The following is a 19623-nucleotide window of genomic DNA, read 5'->3' as shown; positions in this document are numbered from 1 at the left end:
CAGTCGGTCCCGGCGGTCGGTTTATTAGTGTTGGATTTGTAGTTGTGTAACGCCGGCAGGTGTTTCTATTCTTTTATGAACTGCATTCATGCAAATGAGGATAAAAGAAAAAAAAAAAAAACGCTGCCGTGGGACGCGAGTGCGCCTGTCACAAAGGTGGGATTTATGACTGGGGGTGGTGGTGGTGGTGGTGGGGTGGTGGTGTTGTATTGTGCTGCGTTAGGTTCACCCCCCCCCCCCCGTCCTTAATAAACCGGGAATTTTCCAGACTCTTCACACAGGAAAAATATTTGAAACGTGCTTGGCGTCGGGTTTTTTTTTGTTGTTTTTTTTAATAGACGTTTTTTTTCCTCGACGTTCAAACCTCCCGTGTAAGTTTCAAAATTCACAAAGATCTTCGAGCCGAGTTTCGATTTGCGGTTTAAGGGAGTTTTAAAAAAAAAAAAAAAAACACCTGATCGCAAATAAGTACACCGACGCGCGCGTTGCATTTTTTTTTTTGTATCAGCCGCTCGGGCTGCAAACCACACGACGCTTCAAGCTTCTGTGCCGTCGAGCTTGAGGTCGACAATTCAAAGAAAGCGGCGCTGACGGCGACGCACCAGACGGCTCCGCTGCTCACTGGAGCTCGTTCCTCTCCGCCCCCCTCCCCCCCCCCCCCCCCCCGCAGAAAGTCACCTCGGGGACGCGTACATGCAAAACATGTCGAGATGAGGGGTGTTGAGTCACCTCACATTTGAGTAGGGTGTTTTAAAAAAACAACAAAACAAAAAAAAAGGGACATCACCTCGTTGTTTTTCAGAAATGGAAAAAAAAAACCCCGGTAATAATGAGCTGTCGGTTTGTCCACACAGGATGTCTCAACAAAAATAAGAGACTTCTGAGTGAAGGGTTCTTCGCAGGAATACGATATATCTCGCGCGCATAAACGAGATTAAAATAATCAAATCTGAGAGAGTGGCTTGGTAAAAAAAAAAGAAAAGTGAAGCGGTGGTAAAAAACAAACAAACAACAACAACAACGCAGTTTGGTAGGTATTTGAAGATGTAAACATGACGTTAAAGTCAAAGCCCCGCCCACATTACCGTCTCCTCCCCGGCGTCCTTGAAATTTGGTGATTAAAAAAAAAAAATGTTAAAGAGAAAAATCTGAGTAATTCAACAAAAAAATTCACGATTCGTTTAAGGTGCAGAAACGGTCCAGTCTTTCCTCCCTATTTTTTAAAAAATTTTTTTTATTGCAATCTTAACTCATCTTAACTCACAAGAAGAAATGTATCATTTATTTTTCATTAAAATGGATTTGAAATACTGGATTGGATTGAGGTCACGGTACCGGTGCCGGTATTAAAAAAAAAAAAAAATAAAATGTTGGACCGATACTGAACCTTATTTTATTTTATTTTTTTAAACGGTGCCCGGTAACAGATTAGATTTTTCGCCCCGCTCCTTTTCGGCCGTTGGGACGCTCGTGTGCGACGGTGCGGGGGTTTTGCATTTGGTCCCCCGCCCCGCGCTGACATATCTGGAGCTCCCGTCACCGTCCCATTTATAAAGGTGTCACACGGTTCATGCAGCGGGGTGACTCCTCGGGCAGCCGAGCAGGACCGCCACGTGTCGGTGGAAAAAAAAGAAAAGAAAGTATTTCCAGGCGGGGGGGAGGAGGAGGCTGACGGCGTTTTTTTGAAAGGGAATGCGGGCGAGGTTGTAACCAACACGGCCCGTCTGGCACCGTGCCCGCCCTCCCTCACCTCCTCCTCCTCCTCCTCCTCACGTGACCTCAACCCTATTTGCGGAGGCTCGGTATCCGAGCGCCGCTTGGCTAAAACACCAGCGGCGAGAGTCACATGTACCTTTTTTTTTTTTTTTTAACGAGGTGCGGCAGCGCCCCCCCCCCCAACCCCGATCGGACGAGGTACCCCGGCGCCGCCGCGCTCGCGTCCGAACCCGACGGCGCTCCGAGCTCTCGCTTTTTTTTTTTTTTACACTGCCGCTATTTATACGCGCAACGAGCAGCGACCGAGCTCGCCGCCGCCGCTGAAACACCGAGGCAGGCGGGGAGAGCTCGGGTGACATTTTCCCAGCGCGGCTCCCGGTGCACTGTGGGAAATCCCGTTTCATCTGATGCTGATTAAACCAGGTCAGGCTCTCGATGACAACGGCGCTCGAAGGGATAGTCTCGTCTGCAATAGGTCACGCTGGGGAGGGGTGGTGGTGGTGGTGGTGGTGGTGGTGGGGACCGGTTGGCCGCCGTCCACCGAAAACTCTTTTTTTTTTTTTTTTTTTAACGCCGCGTTACCGGCAGGATTTTTTTTCCCCCCCTCGGCGTTGAGATCGCGCGACGCGTTCGCGGGCAAAATGCAAATCGCATCAGATCTGACTCGAATTATTGGAAAAGGAACACGAGTCATTTGGTCGGAAGTGAAAAGAATACGGAGGCAAGAGACGATCCGTTACGACACCCTCAAACAAAAAGCTCGCAGCGCGTCGTCACCGCCGGATCCCGTTTCCACCTCGCACTTCCCCTCAACTGCACGCCCTCCTTCGACGTAGAGACGGCGACGCATTTTTTTTTATTTTACTCACCCGTCTCGTCCGCCAAACGGGGTTTTTCCCCCCGTTCAGTTCACACCCAGATGAAAGTCATTTGGTCATAAAGTGAGTAATGCACTCAAATGGAAGCCACAGATACGGAGGCTTTATTCACAGCGTGGATTAAATTAAAGGCCAAATTAAATCGAAAGAATATCAGTTCAAAGTCCTTTCAGCAGCTCTTCTGGTGAATTTTCACTTTATTTCTTTTGATGCGAGACTTGTTGTCGATGTTCGTTTAAGAATTGAGATCGCCGAGATCGTTCTGTTGACCTTAAAAAAAAAAAAAAAAAAAAAAAAAAAAGTACTTTACGTCTTTCGGTTTGCGAAACTATTGTAAAACATCCCAAAAAACAAACAACAACAAAACAATGTCCCCTTGGGGATTAATAAAGTAACTACCTAACCTAACCTAAAACGTGCGAGAGGCAAGTGAAAGAAAAGTTCAAATAAAATACAAAAAAATCGACATTATTTAGTGCGGGAAAGTTGTCGTTGTTATTTTTCTTCCTGTTTTTCCGCCCCGTTGATATAAATTCAGCCGGCGACGGCTGGATTCAGATCCGCTGTTTGAAGCGAGAAGTGACAGAAATGACGACAGCTCCCGAGGTCGAGGAGGGTTTTCCGTCTTCCAAGGTTGTTTAAAGACCTCGAGAGTCCCGACGGCGAAACGCGTGAACACAAAACGAGAAACGTCTCGGTTTCAGGTCACAAAAAAAGACTGGCGACGGGAAGCCCGGCTGACCGATTCGTCAACTTTTAAAACGCTTTCCTGCGAAGGCGGCGTCGGGAGACGTCCGCCCCGGGGGGACGGGGGAGACGGCTCTTTTAATCTGGACGGGAGAGTCTGAAACGAAGAGACGGGGACGCGTTTGCACGTTTAACCGGCTTAAGCCTGTAAATCTGGAAAGCCGCGGACCGAAAGCTGCTCCTCGCTCCGGCAAATCCACTTGGTTGGGTTAGTGTGTGTGTGGTGGTGGTGGGGGGGGGACGGGGGACGGGACGGGACAGAAGATCCGCTTCCGACTGGCCGCCCCGAAACGTCGGCCCGCGTGGGCCGCGCGTTACTAAACTCGACCCCGACTCCAGCTGCTTCGTGTCTCGGGGCTGTAACGCGAACTGGCAGGAATGCGCAGCGGTGCCCGACGCGAGCGTGATCTGCGACCCGTCATTCGTCGCCGACGAGCTCATTACCCGAAATCCTCTTGAGCTGAGCTGAGAACCGGGAGGGGGGGACGGGACGGGGGGAGGAGGAGGGGGGTGGGGACGACTGGTCGGCAGAAGCCATCCTGGAGGAGGTTAAAGGTCTGACCGGGACTCTTTTTTTTTGTTTTTTGTCTCCAGGGTTTGGAAAGACCACCCCGGGCTCGCCGACGGTCTCGGGGCTCCGGAGGTGAGACCAGAACCTACGCGCGATATTCGGACGTCTGAAACGAGGGACAAAGGGGGATGCCCGTCCCTCGGCGCGGCGTGACGTTGAGTCCGGGGCGCCGGAAGGGGGGGGGGGGGGCCTTCCTCGAGAGCCTCGGTAGCTTATCGGTTATTTCAGAAGATTCTACCGACCGGCGCCCCGACGGGCAGCTGCTCCGGAGGCGGGGGGGGAGGTGGAGGTGGAGGGGGGGGGGGGGGGTGGAGCCAGCGGGCCAACCGAGCTCCTCGGCGAAGGGGCACTTCCTAAAAAACCAGCCGTTCACAAAGCGGAGACTTCTCCTTGCACGAGCCTCTCGACTGCCAAACCAGAAATAAATTGGCTCCGACTTTTCGGCTATTCTTTGTACTGAGTCGACGTCGTTAATGTTTCTCTTCACACAGCTGCTGGCCTCATAAAAAAAGAAAAAAAGAAAAAAAAAGTCCATTTTGGCGTTGCCAAGGACCGCACATATGAAAAACGGGGGACATTTCAGCGGGCTCTTCCTGCCTCTTTCTTTTGACTCCTGTGAATAGATACAAACAAGACCGCGGGGGGGTGAAATGAATGTACCTTTTTTTTTTTTTTTTTTTAATTTCTTTTGAAAATCGGTTCAGTCGAGACGGAAACCGGCAGCCGACGGAGGCGCCGCGTCAAAATCGAGCCGCCGGCCGGTCGAAGGTTTGCGGAGAAAAGAGGAGGAGCGGAGCGTTACCCCCCCCCCCCGACGTCTCTTTACACCGGGGGAGGAGGGGGGGGGGAGCCGGTGAAGTCACCGCAGCTGCTGCCGCTCCGCCGCGGAGGCCGAGCGAAAGGTCGCCCCTCCAGCTGAGGGTCGTAAATTCAAAGACGTAAAACGGGAAAAGACGTACGCTGCACTCAACAGGTGCAGATCCAGAATGAATGGTCACCCCGTTTTTCTTTTTTCTCCTTCTCCTTCTCCTTCTTCTTCTTCCCTCCAAAGGAGGACAAAGAGGGGTGAAACAGGAGCGTTCAGCCGCCAGGACTTGTGACGCTTAATTAAAACGACGACGGTCCTCCATGAAAGCTTGCGAAATTTTGAAGGAGCGCGGCAGAAAACTTAAGACTCATTCTGGAGCTGCAACTTCTCACCGGCGCAATATTGAGATTTTGAGAAGCCGGAGGCTGCGTTGACCGTGGGCATCTGGCTTAAATTCACTTAAACGGATATCAAAATCTCACCCCACCGGCAGGTTATCGTCTCGGATCTCTCTGCTGCTCTTTTCTCTCTCTGCTCTCTCCCTCTTCGCCGACAACATCCGAGCCTGGTTCTGTTCGTTTTTTTTTTTTTTTAATCTTTTCGTTCTGGCGCGGGACAACTCTCGAGCGGTTGTATTATTTCAGAGTTGTCGGGGTTCAAATACTGTTAAAAAAAAAAAAAAAAAATAGTTCCACATTTTGAGGTGCCGGGTCAGACAAATCGAGAGGTTTCAGGAAAATCCTTGTTCGGTGAACGCAGCACCAGTACTTGAGTCGGAGAGGACTCTTCTCCTGACCAGTAGAAGAGCAGAGGAATCTACTCCAGCCAGCATCCACCGAGAAGTACCTACGTACTCGCAGCCCGAGCAGGGTCGTCCAATCCCAGAGCCCCCCCCCCCCCCAAAAAAAGTGTTTTGTGCGCTCAGCGGCTCTTATTGTCTGAAATATTAATGCATCACACATTTTCTTTTTCGGGAAAGCCGGTGCAGTTTGAAACATAAATATTGCACGTTTATATCGTCACCGCCGGGGAAAAAAAAATTCCATCGCGAAGATGCATTTTTGTTCAAAATTACAGAACGTAAATGTAAGCGGTCCTTAAAAGAGAGATTTTTTTAAAAAATTTTTTTGGTCAACCGGCAGCAACGATGACTTTACAGCAGCGTCCTAACAAAACAAAACAAAACAAACAAACAAAAATACGACGGACAAAACTCTCGATCGTGTGCACGTGACATCAATATGAACGTGAAGCGTGGACGCTGTAGGGGGGCGACTTTACTACCTTTGAAGTTCATCTCTTTTTTTTCCCTTTTTCTTCTTCTTTTTTTTTTAGAAAACCGACAGCTTTGACATTTCCCGTCACGTCGGTTCGTCCGCTCGACCCGTCTGTGAACCGTCCGACGGTGTAGATAATGAAGATTTACCGTATCGGATTTTTTTTTTTCTAAATGTCACGAGGAGTTTTCGTGTAGTTTTTGCGCCCAGAGGGGGCAGCAGCTGAAGATATCTGCATGTTCAGGAAGAAACGGGAATAAACAAGAGAAACGGTCGAGGCATGAACTTCATACCGAAGTGACACGTGACAAATGAACTTCCAGGAGATGAAAAGCTTTTTTTTTTTTTTTTACTCGCACATCAAGAACTTGGAATAACTGCGAGCTTCGCTTATTTGAAACCTGATTTTTAAATATATAGCGAAGTACAAATGAGGAAGTCTTTAACTGTTCCTTCGACGCGACTCCGCCGCTTCCAAATGAGTCGCGGCCCTCCCCGCCGCGGCCGCCGGTTCATCGGGAACGCGCCCGACGACCGGCGCATCGAGCCCCTCCGGCGTGACCTTTCACCCCCGCCGCCCTCTCCACCCCCGCACCCGGACGCCTCGTCACCCTTTCCGCGCCGCACGTCCCAGCGGGCCCGTCGCTTTAAACTAATAACCAATGACTAACCTGGCTTCACCCGACGGTGAAGTTTCAATTAATCAGCAACTCGAGGGACCTTGTGAAACAGGACGTCTTGTGCCCCGTCCTCCGCGTTAAGGACCGGGGTTTGTGATTAATCGGTGCCTCTTGACGATGAAACTGCGGGTTAAAGCCGCAAAAGTTTCTTTAATCCGGCCTTATTTATCTGGGTTGCAGAAGTTGGACCGTGTCCCCTCCATTCATTATTTTTTTTTTCTCCCCTCCCCCCCCTCCACCCGGCCGCCTTTGAACTCTCTGAAACGAGGAAGGCTAAATATTTACACGTCGGCCCTTGCTTGTTTAACGTTAAAGGCGCACTCCGCGCCGCAGAGTAAATGAATGAAAAAGCTTCAGACAAAACACCTCCAGCGGCTGATGGTTACCAGGCCACGCTGCAGTGCCGGTCCCACAGGTTCGACCTCCTTTTCAGGGCATGGGAGACGGTGACCCGGGGGGTCCGCTCGGAGGGGTGGGGTGGGGGGGAAGCGCGGCCCTGCTGACGCAGCTGTCTCTGTGAAAACAGGCAATCTGTGCATTTAGAGTTGGCTCGGGCCCAAAGAGATTAAAGCGAGGTGGGCTGGGACACCATGTGAGGGCATTACAGACAAAGACGACGAGCCGTCTGATCAGCTGCGAGCGCGCCATTCATCATCACAAAAGAAAACGAGGTGTGCAAAGGCACGCGCCAGTGAGCTTTTTAGTTTTATTTTTTTTCCTATAATTATCAGTTTGTGAAGCCCCCTCCCTCAAATGTCTGTTAGTGTTCGGATTCCCGTCTGTTCCCAGTGTGTTTTCCCCTGTTTAACCCCCCCCCCCCCCCAAATACCTCTCCTCCTGTGTCCTGTCATCCCCCTGTCTGTTTTTTCTCCCTCAGCAGTACCCTCCTCCAAGCACCGCCCGCTACCGCACCCCTCCGGCAGCACAGCTGAGCGGCGTTTCGAGTGGATTACGCCGGCCGCTACTTATTCGACGGTGTCAGTTCGTCCGCTGCCTACCCGTCAGCCCGTCCAGTAAGTCCGTCCCGTCCCCTGTTGTTGAGATTACGATTCTGACCCGTTTCCTGTTTTCCTGCCGCTCAGCGTCGGGCCGCGGGCACCCACCCGGACGAGGAGACCCTCCGGCGCGTTCCTCGGAGATCCGCTGTCGAGGGTTTGGGGCGATCCCGTGTCGAGTCGCGGACGTCACGCAGTCGATCCAGCCAACCAGCTCGCTGAGGAGAGATCTGGGGATCCCCCCCCCCAGCGGAGCGTCGCCGTTCGGCTACGTCACCCGGCCGCGTGTCAAGGAGGACCCCGGGATTCCCTCGGGTGGCGAAGCGCAGATTGACACAAGACTCTTGGCGTGCGTTTCCTGTTTGCACTCACCGCCCGGGAAATAAAAAAAACCTGATTCCTAAGAGATTTTGCCGTGTGTCTGCATTTGGGTTCGTTTATCCCCTCACCTCGTAACAGTTAGCCAATCGTAGCTTAGCAACAGCCGGTGTGTCACGCAGATACAAGATTTGACCAAACGTAAAGATCAGCGACGAACGTTCAGAGTTTAGGGACGGCGTCTTTTTCTGGCGTTTTTGAAAATGGATCAAAAGTCTTAAGAAACTATTTTTGAAAGCTTTTTGTTTTCTTCCTGCTTTGTCAACAGAATCTGTTTCGCATGTCCGGTCACCTAACTCACCGTGCGTAAACGTGCTGGTCCGAGTTTGGGAAAGCAGCTAAACCCCCCACCCCCAAAAAAAACAAAAAACAAAACAACAACACATTTTTCTTTCAATTCAATTGATGAATGGGTTTTGCAAACTCGGCGAAAAGAGGCGGCGGAACCATCGATTTTGATCCCGGCGGTCCAGTAGCATGTGAAATTGGTTTATTTTATCCCACCAATGAGATCTATTGACATTTTTGTTGATTAAATGATTGAAAAACCAAATTTTCCTTCGCTGTTGTTCGAGAATAGCTTTATTTCCAGCCACCGTTTAAAGAGGAACGAGTATTTGGTCGTCTGAACATCTTGAAAAGGTGTAAATTTCCAAGGGATGTACGTACTCTTGCACACTGGACAATGCTGTTTCTGTTTTTACGATGAAGAAATGACAGGATGCCAACATTTTGCCTTTTTTAAAAAAAAAAAAAGTTTTTTTTTTTTAGTTTTTTTTAACAGTGTTTTAAATTCAGTCTGCAGGAAACAGTAAAAAAAACAAAAAAAAAAAACAGCAGAAGCATGTGACTTGTGTTCGCTTAATTTGCTAAGTGGCTGTAAAACTAGCCGACAAAAGTGCCGCTTCAGTCGATAAACACAACCGCCGCCGGCTACGGATGAAAAGTAGCTTTTGTCTACGTCTGTCTTAAATCAACGACCCGCTGTTTAAAAAAAAATAAAATAAACGGTGGTAAACCACTGACTGGGGGTTATGATTGAAAAGCTAGGTCGAGCAACTGTAAGGAAAAGGGGTTGGGTGGGGGGGGGAGATTTAGCGTACAGTCAAATAATCCTCTCGCTTGTATTAAGCGGATGCCGAATGCCAGCGCACAGGTGTGAGAATCTGATTGAATTTAGAGAGGCGCAACCGAGAGGACGACGGCAGATGAGCAGTGACGGGGAAGAGCTGCGAGGGTCGTCAGGACCGACCGCACTCTCCTCTTCTTAATCCTTAAACAGTTATCCTGCTAATTCCCCTTAAATCAAGCATCTGCTTTACTCGCCACTAAGTCGGAGGAAAAAAAAAAAAGGTGCCTGGGTCAGTCGGAGAGGAGCGGGAGTTCAAGCTCGGGGAGGAGGAGGGAGGAGTGTGTGTGGGGGAGGGGAGGGGAGGGGAGGGGAGGGAAGGGGAGGGGAGGGAGGGATAATCAGGGGGAGGAAGCTATTACTAAATGTGATCAAGGAAACAAATGTCAGCTGTTGTGGTTTCACTAAATCTGTCACAAACGCTTCGGACGCAGCTCATCGACGCGAAGAGCAGCTCCAGGTCACCCATCTAACGACCGGCGTTACGCCCCGTTTACCATGAAATGCTCGCCGAGCAATATCGGGCTGGAGGACGGCAATCTAATCTGCGGCGAATCAGCAGCAACTGAAAAAGCCCCCGTCCTGCTTCTCCCCGATAGCGAGAAGAACAACAGCCATCAGCAGGAAGGGGAAACAATGTCCAATGTCACCCCAGAGGAGACGGCAGGATAAGACGCGCTCGGCTCTCCAAACCCGAGGGTTGAACAAAGGATTCGATTTGTACATTTGTGACAATCAGCGGGGAGTTTTCGAAACTGTCTCCCCCGATCCAAGATGTGGAATTTTTCCGGTGAATCTTCGGCAAGCAAAGACAATCTGCTGCGTGAATGAAAGGCTCCCGAGACACACGGCGCGGCACAGATGCTTCTGGGACGCCGCCGTTTTCCGTCTGGCGCCGCATTTGTCTCGTTTTGGCGGAACCTGACGAGTGGATTCACGAGCACAAGTGGATAATTCTACCCGGATAAAAATATATATATATATATATAAAAAAAAAACAACCAAAAAATGAAAACCCTGTGTGGGTTGGACGGCTGATAACGGAAAATGTCACTTCTTAGTTTCATTGTGTTTGGATTAAAGCTCAATTTATTGATCAGCTAATGCGCGGAGAGAGAAAATTCACCAAAAGGCCAAACAATTATCAGCATTTCCTGTTTGTCTTATTTGATATGAAACCAAACATCTCCCGTTTCTGAACTGCTTTTTTCAGACAAAACAAGTCATTTTGATATATTTTAGAGACGATTTACAATCTCCCAACAATCATCGGATCAATTGCTAATTAACATAAAGCCAGCTGAAGCTCGTTGGCTGGGTTACGCACACACGGCTCACATTTACCTTCGAATTTGAAAGTGTTTATTGACCGAGGCGCTCCTGAAACTTAATCCTGTGTGGAGGTGTCGGTGAACAGATTAAATATGTCGAGACGAATATCGTGGTGGGGTGGAAAGAGCCGACGGGTTTTCACGGTGGTATGATGGCGACGTTATTGGGGAGCTGAAATGTATTAACGAATTAGCCGATCAACACAAGAAACAGCAGGATTTTGACAATCAATTCATCTTTCAGGTTTTTTTTTTTTTTTGAAACACAGATGTCTCTGGTTTTAATGACTTATTTCCTGACAGCTGATAATGAAACCGGTTTTTGTTTGCGGCTTCGAGTTTCATTATCAATTAACAGGGGGATTCACTGTGAACTTTTATTTTTTTGAACGCATGTCATTAGCAGGTTTATTTTGATTGATAGATATTCAGTTTACTGTCATCGTGTGATAAAGAACATCAGAAAGTCTTGACATTTCAGATCCAGCAGCCAGTGAATTATTTCATTAATCGCAAATGTAGCTTCTACTTCGATGTCAATAGATTAATTGATTAATTGACCATTTGTTTTTCATCCCCACAGCACGGCGTAACATCAACGTACGTGCCCACAAATCGTGTCATAAATCAGTATTTACTCTTCCCCTTACTCCAAGTATCTTTTTTTCCCCCACAGCTTTAAAAGCTGTTTACGTCACCCGGCGCTGAAACAGCGAATCCTGTTATGGCCCTGATGAGGAAACTTTTTTTTTTTATTTTTGAATGCGCATCGATCCCATTTGCTAAATAAGGTCATCGAGTGACTCAATTCGCACGCACGTGTCTGACTCGTCCAAACGCAACGATTTCTGATTTCCGGTGATCACCACAGAGAAAAAGAAATAAATGGTCACCATTTGAGAGACTGGGACAGTACAAATATTGGGGTATTTTGATTAGTAATTATACCCTGAATAAATATGCATCGGTTTTAAAAGTGAGTCTATTCATTTTTCTTTTCTGACCGAATAGTTTCAGTGAGACACAATCCCCAAATATACGAGAGTTCCCTTTAGAGTGTGCATCAAAATCACGCACTTCCATTTTCATATAAAATAAATATACTTTTAGCATCCGCTGTCATCTGAATGTTCCTGTTCAACGACGAACGCACCTCCAGATCTGTCATCCTGCCGGTACGCCGTGCTCCGGCCCAGCGGGGATAACAAAACAAAAACAACAACAACAACAATAAAAAAAAAAGAAAGTAAAACCCGCTGCAAGCCTCGGACCGAGAATATCGGAGTAATGAGCCGCTGCTTTTCGACTATCTGGTGACTTTGTGAAGGTGGACAGGGCGCAGAGGTCACCTGTAGGTCAGGTGGCTCCGCGCAGGAACCCGTTCACTGATTAAGATGAAGGACGCTGAGCGGGGGCGGGGGGGGCCGGGGGGGGCGGGGGGCCCATCTGTTGTGGGGGGAAATAAACGGGGGTTTTCAGTGAATGGGAAAACAGAGCAGCTCGTCCCCCGTGCGAGGCCCAGCGGACGGCTCCATTAATCAGGACCGGGATGAGCCTGCTGGGGCGCGCAGTGACAAGTCAGCAGTGGCACAAACTCTCCTCCTGCTCCTCGCGCCGTATCTCCATTAGAGGCCGGACGTGTCATCTGGCTGTCAAGACCCGTTCCTCTGTTGTCACTATCGATGTTTTCACAACTGTCCTCCAAAAATAACCGACGACCGAAACGACTCCGGCTGCGCTCGGCTTCGTGAGACAAATAGCCCACATTTATATCCGGTCCGGCTGCGCCGCGGTAAGAAGTGTTCAATAGTTTTCTGGACGGCACCGAGGCCACTCGCCGCGTCTAAATGTTAAAGCCAATCATGCCAGCGACTGCGCCGAAATGTCCTGCACCAAGACCGCAGGAAACGTTCTGTCCGTTGCCTCGTGGCGGCGATTCCCAACTCAAAATCTGAATCCGAAAACAGACTTCCCTCCATAATTTTTTTCCGAACTGTTGGAAGCTGTTCGCAAATAGATGCGGTACGTTAGGGCGAGCAACTGTTTTCATTACTGGTTAATCTGCCAATTATTTTCTCAATTGTTCAGTTTTCCAGAGATGCAGGGTGACGTCTTCAAACGGCTCATTTTGTCCAACCGGCAGAAAACAAAACCCGAAGATATTCAAAATATGCGGAAGAGCAGCAGCAAAATATCACATCTCTGATGTGCCGGGACCTAAAAATAATCTTGGATTTTTGCTTGAAAAATCCCTGCGATGATTTTTTTTTAATTTTTTTATTTTTAAATATTGATCGTTTCCTGTCGAGGCAACAGCGCAACATACGGCGCGCGGTCTGTCGAGGACAGTGAGTTCAAAACACAACCAGGAGAACAAAATAAATTGCAAGAGCCGAGGCTTATGAGTTCAGCGCAGTGCGCGCGGCGTGCAGGGTGAACGGCCCTTTTAAACATGGACGCGTGTCATTGCAGTGAGTAAGTGTTGACTGGAGAGTTGATCACCTACGTGACAAAATCTGCGAAGGTCAGCAAAAATTGTCTTCCAAGGATGACGGTTGGCGCGTCGTTATTTTTCAACGCGAGCCCAGCGTTGGTGCTGTTGTGTCTGCTTTCGTAACGGTGACGCCGAGTTGGTTGCAGGTCGCAGGGTAAGGACGCGGGCGGGCGGGGGGGGGGGGCGTCGACCGGATGCGGAAAGTACAACAAAAAAAGGAGCTTTCCGGGAGTCACTCGCAAATAAGAGACGGGAGAAAACCTTTCGCAGCCGCTTGATGAGAAACTTTCCGGGAGTCACTCGCGCACGAGAGTAAAACGAACGGAAACCCTCCGGAGCCACTTGCAGACAAGAAGGAACAATCTTTTCTCTTTCCGTCAATCGCCACCGTCTATTACTAGAAAACAGGCCGCGGCGTTCTGGCGTCCGATGGTCCCCCTCGAATCATTATTCAGATTGTGTCATTTTGTATTTGATCTTGTCCCCCGGTGCCCGTAATGCTCACGCTTCTGTAACGTGCTATTTTCGGCCCGAATGCGGCCTTAGCCCCAGTTGGCGAACACGTCTGCTGCACCTCGAGCAGTAAGATAAGACGTGTCCCCTCAGCCCCCGCTTTCAGAAAAGGGAGCGGGTGGGACGGAGGGGTGAGAGGGTGCAGGCGGAGGTAGTGGAAAAGATGGAGGAGCACTTTAATAGTATGATTCAGCAGAGGTATCAATTCCCCCAGATGGCAGGCTGGCTCCTATTGACTTACATAGGAGGGGAGTAGAGAGGCAATCAAAACCACCCCGGGGACGGACAGTCAGCGCATCAAGAAGGAGCCGGATCGGCGGGCGCGACGCGGCCCGTCAAGACCCAAGTGGGGAAGAACGGAGGCTGCAAAAGTGTGAATGTGCTGGGACACAGGGCGCGGTCGAATCGACCTCCAGATTTAATTTGCAGACGGGTGTACGTGACTAAAACATGTGTGCCGTCCTCTCCTCTCTCGACGTTGTTCCTGTCGCTGGAGGACACGTTGCTCATCGCAGCGCAGACTGCGACTCAACACCCTCCCCGCCCCTCCCCTCCCCTCCCCTCCCCTCCCCCCGACCTTCCCTCATCGCTCCGTTCCTTCAGACAGCTGACTGGAGGTCCCGAGTGACGACGTGAGGGGAAGGGGGGAGGGGGGAGGGGGGGGTCGTCGTCGTCGAGAGGACGTCCCCGGTCGCACCGGCGCGACAGCCGCCGACGCGCCGGTGCGACCGGCTGGTTTGTTTAGGAGGCCGGCGGGTTTCACACCCGCCTCACCGGGCCGCTTTGAATGACACCACGACGGGGGGAAGACGGAGGGAAGGTGAGAAAGCCGTTCCCGCCTCCGGCTGAAACGACCCGAGGCCTCTTTAATTTAAGAGGTAAAGCCCCCCCCACCACCACCACCACCACCCCCACACCACCCCCTCCATGAGTAAAACTACATTAACCTTCTGCAGAGATGTTTAATCAGCCTAATGAACGCTGCCAGACAGACAGCAGCTGACCTTCAACCCCTGACGTGCAAGTGATGGAGAGAGTTGGCACTGACAAGACACTATTAATATTTCATTTACGCTGCTTTAATGATCATTAAACTGCGCTGCAACATGTGATCCCGTGTCGTGTGGCCTGCTCGGCGTTGTAATAGATACAGATGAGTGTAACTGGTGTGTGTGTGTGTGTGTGTGGGAGGAGGGGGGGGCTGTAATCTGATTAGCGTTTTTTTTTATACGCAAAGGAGAAGAAAAGTTTGCGGTATTGTTGCTTAAAATGCTCATCCCTCCATGATGCCGATCCAAAAGTGACACAAAGGATGATGCGAATATTTTTGGCCCTGATACCCAGCCCTGGTTAAACTTCAATGTTTTTGTCATATCAGTAGAAAAAAATGCCTCCCGATTTAAGAGCAACAACAGCAGCAAGACGTAAAGCCGTGTGTCAACCTCATCCACGTTCGCTGCCATTTTTCTGGCTCGCGAAGATGTTTATTTTTTATTAATCCCTCCTACAAAGCTCATGATTTTCTGTTGTTTCATCAAATCAAAATCTGCCCACAACGAGCCCCCAAAAAACAGACCTATTTAAACCGAGAGAGAGAAAAGAAAAAAGAAAAGAAAAACACGTACGTGGGCAGCTATTAAGAAGGCTGGTAAATGTTCATGTGGAAAACTATTAGGGGGCCCCAGTTAGACCAGTGAGCTGTGGGGACAAACATCAGTCGCACTTACGATGGTTATTAACAAGTCTGCAGAGATACACAGTCATTTAACGGAAAAAAAAAAAAAAAAAAATCTGTTTCAAAATCCATCGCTAATGCAGCCTGTGAGACAACAGGGAACCCTGGTTCCCTCCATAACATTATTTTCACAGCCACGAGGGGTCCTACATAAAGTGGGTTTTTTTATTCGCTGGCCCACACGACCAGCGGGTCAGACTTTTACTGGCTACTTGTGTGCTTTCAACGGCCCGGCAGACAACGGAAAAATAAAAACGAGGCCTTTTTTTTATTTTAAACAATCGAAAGTTCCCTTTAGATTTAAGTTTATGATGTGAAATAAACAAGAATGTAAAACGCTCAACAGTTTGAGCTGCTTTGGAGGATTTACATCCTCATTGTCTACCTGTCAGCGTGTGATCGTTACGATTCACCGACGTTCCCTAAACGCCTCGCCGCCACTGTTGCGCAACTCGAAGACAGGGTGAAAGGCAAGAAATCCGTCCGTCCAGATGCATTTCGTGGCCTTTATGCGGCGCTCTTTAATATCAACTGGTGTCTTGTCTAGAGATCTGATGAGGGGAAGAAAAAATAAATCGAAAATACTTCACAAAAAGTCGAGAACACTTGCGAATACATGCAATATGACGACGCAGAAATGTTTGTTTGATTGTCCTACTCTTGACCTACCTACCCCTCCCCGTGTCATTCAGAGTTATCTAAACACAAAACTTTGGACGGCGGATTGGAAGCCAGCCGGCGTCGCAGATTCAAGGTGCGAAAAAAAAAAGAAGCGATTCCGTCAACACACGTCGGATTAGACGTCGCATTTGGCGTCGCCGCGGCGCCCGCGGGCTTCACCGTCCACCGCCGTGGCTGAGCAGAAGGTGTCCATCTGTCTCGCGTCCCTCCTCCGCTCTCGTCAGCGCGACAATGGAACTTTGAAACCGGCTTATTATTGAACGTGTGGGCATGTTTCCTTTCAAACAGCAGGACCGTCCGTCCGTCCGTCCGCCCGTCCGCCCGCGCGGCAGCGTCGGCGGACGGGACACGTAAACACCGAATGTAGGTCGAGTCAAACAGTTTGCGTCTGTTCCCTCCCCGCGCCGCCCCCGGGGGTAAGACTCGTCTCTGCGCCGGAGAAACCCGGGTGTAAGTGACGTTTCCTATCCTTGGAGCCGGGGGAGGTCGCGAGGTTAAAGATGAAGTAGCTCCTGACCGGATGTGTTGCTTTCGTCCCACGCGGACCCGCTCGCGCTACGCATTTCAAAACCTTTTCTTTAAGCCTTCTATAGAAACGGGGCGCAGCTGAAAGCAGCGGCTGCAAGAGGTCTCTTTTTTAGGCCAAATCTAAAGGTTTTTAAGGGATTTGCACATGAATGCGGACTAATTATGGCGCGATAACGAAGCGTCCGGCGAAGAAGAAAGGTGGGCCTGGTGATGATGATTAAAAAAAAAAAAAATAAATAAAAAATAGTAGATGCAAGAATCTGCTCCTCTTGTTCAAAACCTAACTGTTGGTTGAAACGAGCAGCTGGTATTTACAGAGACGAGCTTTTATTTTTTTTTTTTTTGAAAGGCTCCCCTTCTTCTGCTTAAAACGCCTCTGATCTTCACGCGTTCGGCACAACATCCACGATTTAAAAAAAAAGTTCAACAAGTTTTCAGCGGATTAATTCAGGTTTAAAACAACAGGAACAGCGAGTTCTGCTCAGAGAAGGTCAGGTGGCAGGAATTTCACCCGGCGAAGCAACTCATCAGCGACTGATTGAAACGCTGGGGCTGTGATTTCTATAGAGGGAGACGCTAATGTGTGGGAACGCTGATCGGGGAGTCCTCGGGCTTTCTGTGGAGGATAATTCCTCTTCAAGACGCGCCGTACGTCCTTGCTGCACACCGTCCGGACCTTTAAACTCAACATAAGAAGCCGCGTCAAATGTTCAGTCCCGTGACGGCAACTTAAGTCAGTGTTCATTTGTCACATTGCGGGTATTTTTGGTATGCGGGTCACAACTCTGCCGGGGTCATCAATCAAAACTCTGGCGCCAAGAGGTTCATGTTAATGAACCAATTAACACAGATTTAAAAAAAAAAAATAGGTTGCCCTTGGAAAGCAGATTGTAGAGCTTCAACTACCAATCGGCGACGTGATCTTTGATTCATTTCGCGTAGAAAAATGTCAGAAAATCGCGAAAACCTTTTCAGGAGCACGAGCTGACGCCTTCAAATTGCTTGTTTTGTCCCGCCAAGAGCTAAGAACCTAAAGATTTCCAGCTACGCCGCCGCCGCCGCCGCGTACCCAAGATGAACACAAGCAGCCGCTCTTGCTTTACATACGTGCCAATCTGCGCTGTAATGTAAATTAGAAACCGGCACCGTGCAAACACGGCCACGGTAAATAACCAACATGGTTACGTCAACACGTGAACTCCCTTAAACATACAACTGCATCGACCGCGGCTGCGAAGCCAGCGCGGTGCAACATTCCTCTGCTGCACCAGCGTCCAACGCCGCCCTCCTCCTGGCCTCCTGCGTGGAGCGCTGCACATCCAACCCTCTTTCGGAGGATCCACACAGCGCGTAGGACAACTTACCTACTCGCATGTCCGAGATATGAACAGTTTCAGTCCGATACGGACCTCCGATCTAACGAGCAGTGAAGTTATGAAGAAACGACACAAAACTACCACCAACGAGGTCAAAGTTTTGGTCTAAAATCAAAATGCTGTTTGGCTGAGAAGTCAGGATCTATATACCTATTTTGATTTGTGTACTTATTTGGTCCAAACTGTAGTAACACACAAGAAAAAAAAAAAACATTAAAGTGGACACATAAGCAGTTAGCCAGCCTGGAAAATCGATGTTTCATTTTACTGCGGTTTCAGCCGAGTTATTATGTTCGGCAGAAGTTGAAAAGTTTAGGAAATAAAAGCGCACTCTTGAAAGCACCGTTACAAACTTATAATGAAGCACAGAATCACTAACTAACAAACTAATAACAGTCGTGGATAGAAACTTAACGTCATTTGCAATTTTTCTCCAAGTGATTTTCGGACAACTTGGTTAAAATGTGCCCAACATCTGGATAGAAACCCAACGACCCGGCAGATGTTGAAAACGTGAGTGAAAAGTAACGTCGAGTTGGAATTACGCCGGGGTTGGTAAGCGAGGCCGACCACCTTAATATTTTACATTCGGCTTTCGCTTTCATAAGAAGAAACCAGTCAGCCCGGCTTGCGGTTTTCCACTTCACGAGAAGAAACGCGTTCGCAAACTCGCGAACTTCGAGAGGAAACCAGTCGTCCAAACTCGCGCTCTTCCGCTTCACGAGAAAAAAAAAAAAAAAAAATCTTGTTTGCCAAACTGGCGAACTTCCACAGCACAAAGAAGAAACAAGTCTTCCTGACTGATGCATTTGGTGCAGGAGCAGACGTCAGCGGCGCATAGCAAACGTTAACGGGGTTTGAGAGAGCGTCTTCGTGCAACGCCCGGCCTCAAATCTGTCGCTCTCCCGCTGCCGTGGTAACCACCCACGCTGTTTCCCACAAATACGACCAAAAAAACCCCCAAAAAACTGGTTTTAACATCTTTCGTTAAATTTTTTTTTTTTTTTTTTTAAATAAAATTGACAAATTACGTTCAAATTCGGTCGGAGTGAGCGGCGGCGCTCCGGGAGCGCACGCGTCGCATTTCTCAACAACATATTCCCCAACAGCCTCGCATGTTTAAGCGGTCTCACGCCGTGCAACGGGGGAGAAGCTGGCAGCCAAACACAGGGTCGCCTCCGCCAATAAAAAAAAACAACAACAACAACAACACGCTGACAGCACCCGAAACAAGAGAATGCAAATGAGGCAGAGTCCTCCCGAAGAGGAGAGTGATGTCATTCGATAATAACGACGGCGTTAAAAAAATTAAAAAAAAATGAGAGAAAAGCTGAAACTGCCAGGCGACTGAAGTTTTCTTCTAGTTTAATCTATTCCAGTTTCCAAGTCTGAAAAAAACAACAACAAAAAAACAACAACAACCAGATTACATAACGGCGGACCTCCGTGTACTCCCGGGCCTCTAAGTATGTGTGCAGTCCTTGTGGAGAGGCGGCGGAGTTTGGCTTCGCCGTCGGCTCGCCTGGAAATCACACAGGTCTCTAAGTTACACTCTTAACATTCACAACATTTACTGCACAACAGCTCCAGTGAGGAGCACAAGGTCTCAGTGTGTCAGGCGAGCCGAGCGCTGATGTAATCGTAGTCGGGCAGAAAATTAAAAAATAAAATAAATAAAAATTCCTTTTCCTCACTCGAGGAACAGAAAATACCTTTGACTGCATCGACGCCGTATTTACACCGAGCAGCGAACACACGAGCGTCTTTACTTTCTCCCGCAGTCCAA

This window comes from Brachyistius frenatus, unplaced genomic scaffold (assembly GCF_029030835.1).
Source record: "Brachyistius frenatus isolate BFR_SWC_R1_liver_20210118 unplaced genomic scaffold, ASM2903083v1 Contig_21, whole genome shotgun sequence".
NCBI classification, from domain to species: Eukaryota; Metazoa; Chordata; class Actinopteri; family Embiotocidae; genus Brachyistius; species Brachyistius frenatus.
Note: the sequence above shows the minus strand (reverse complement) of the source record.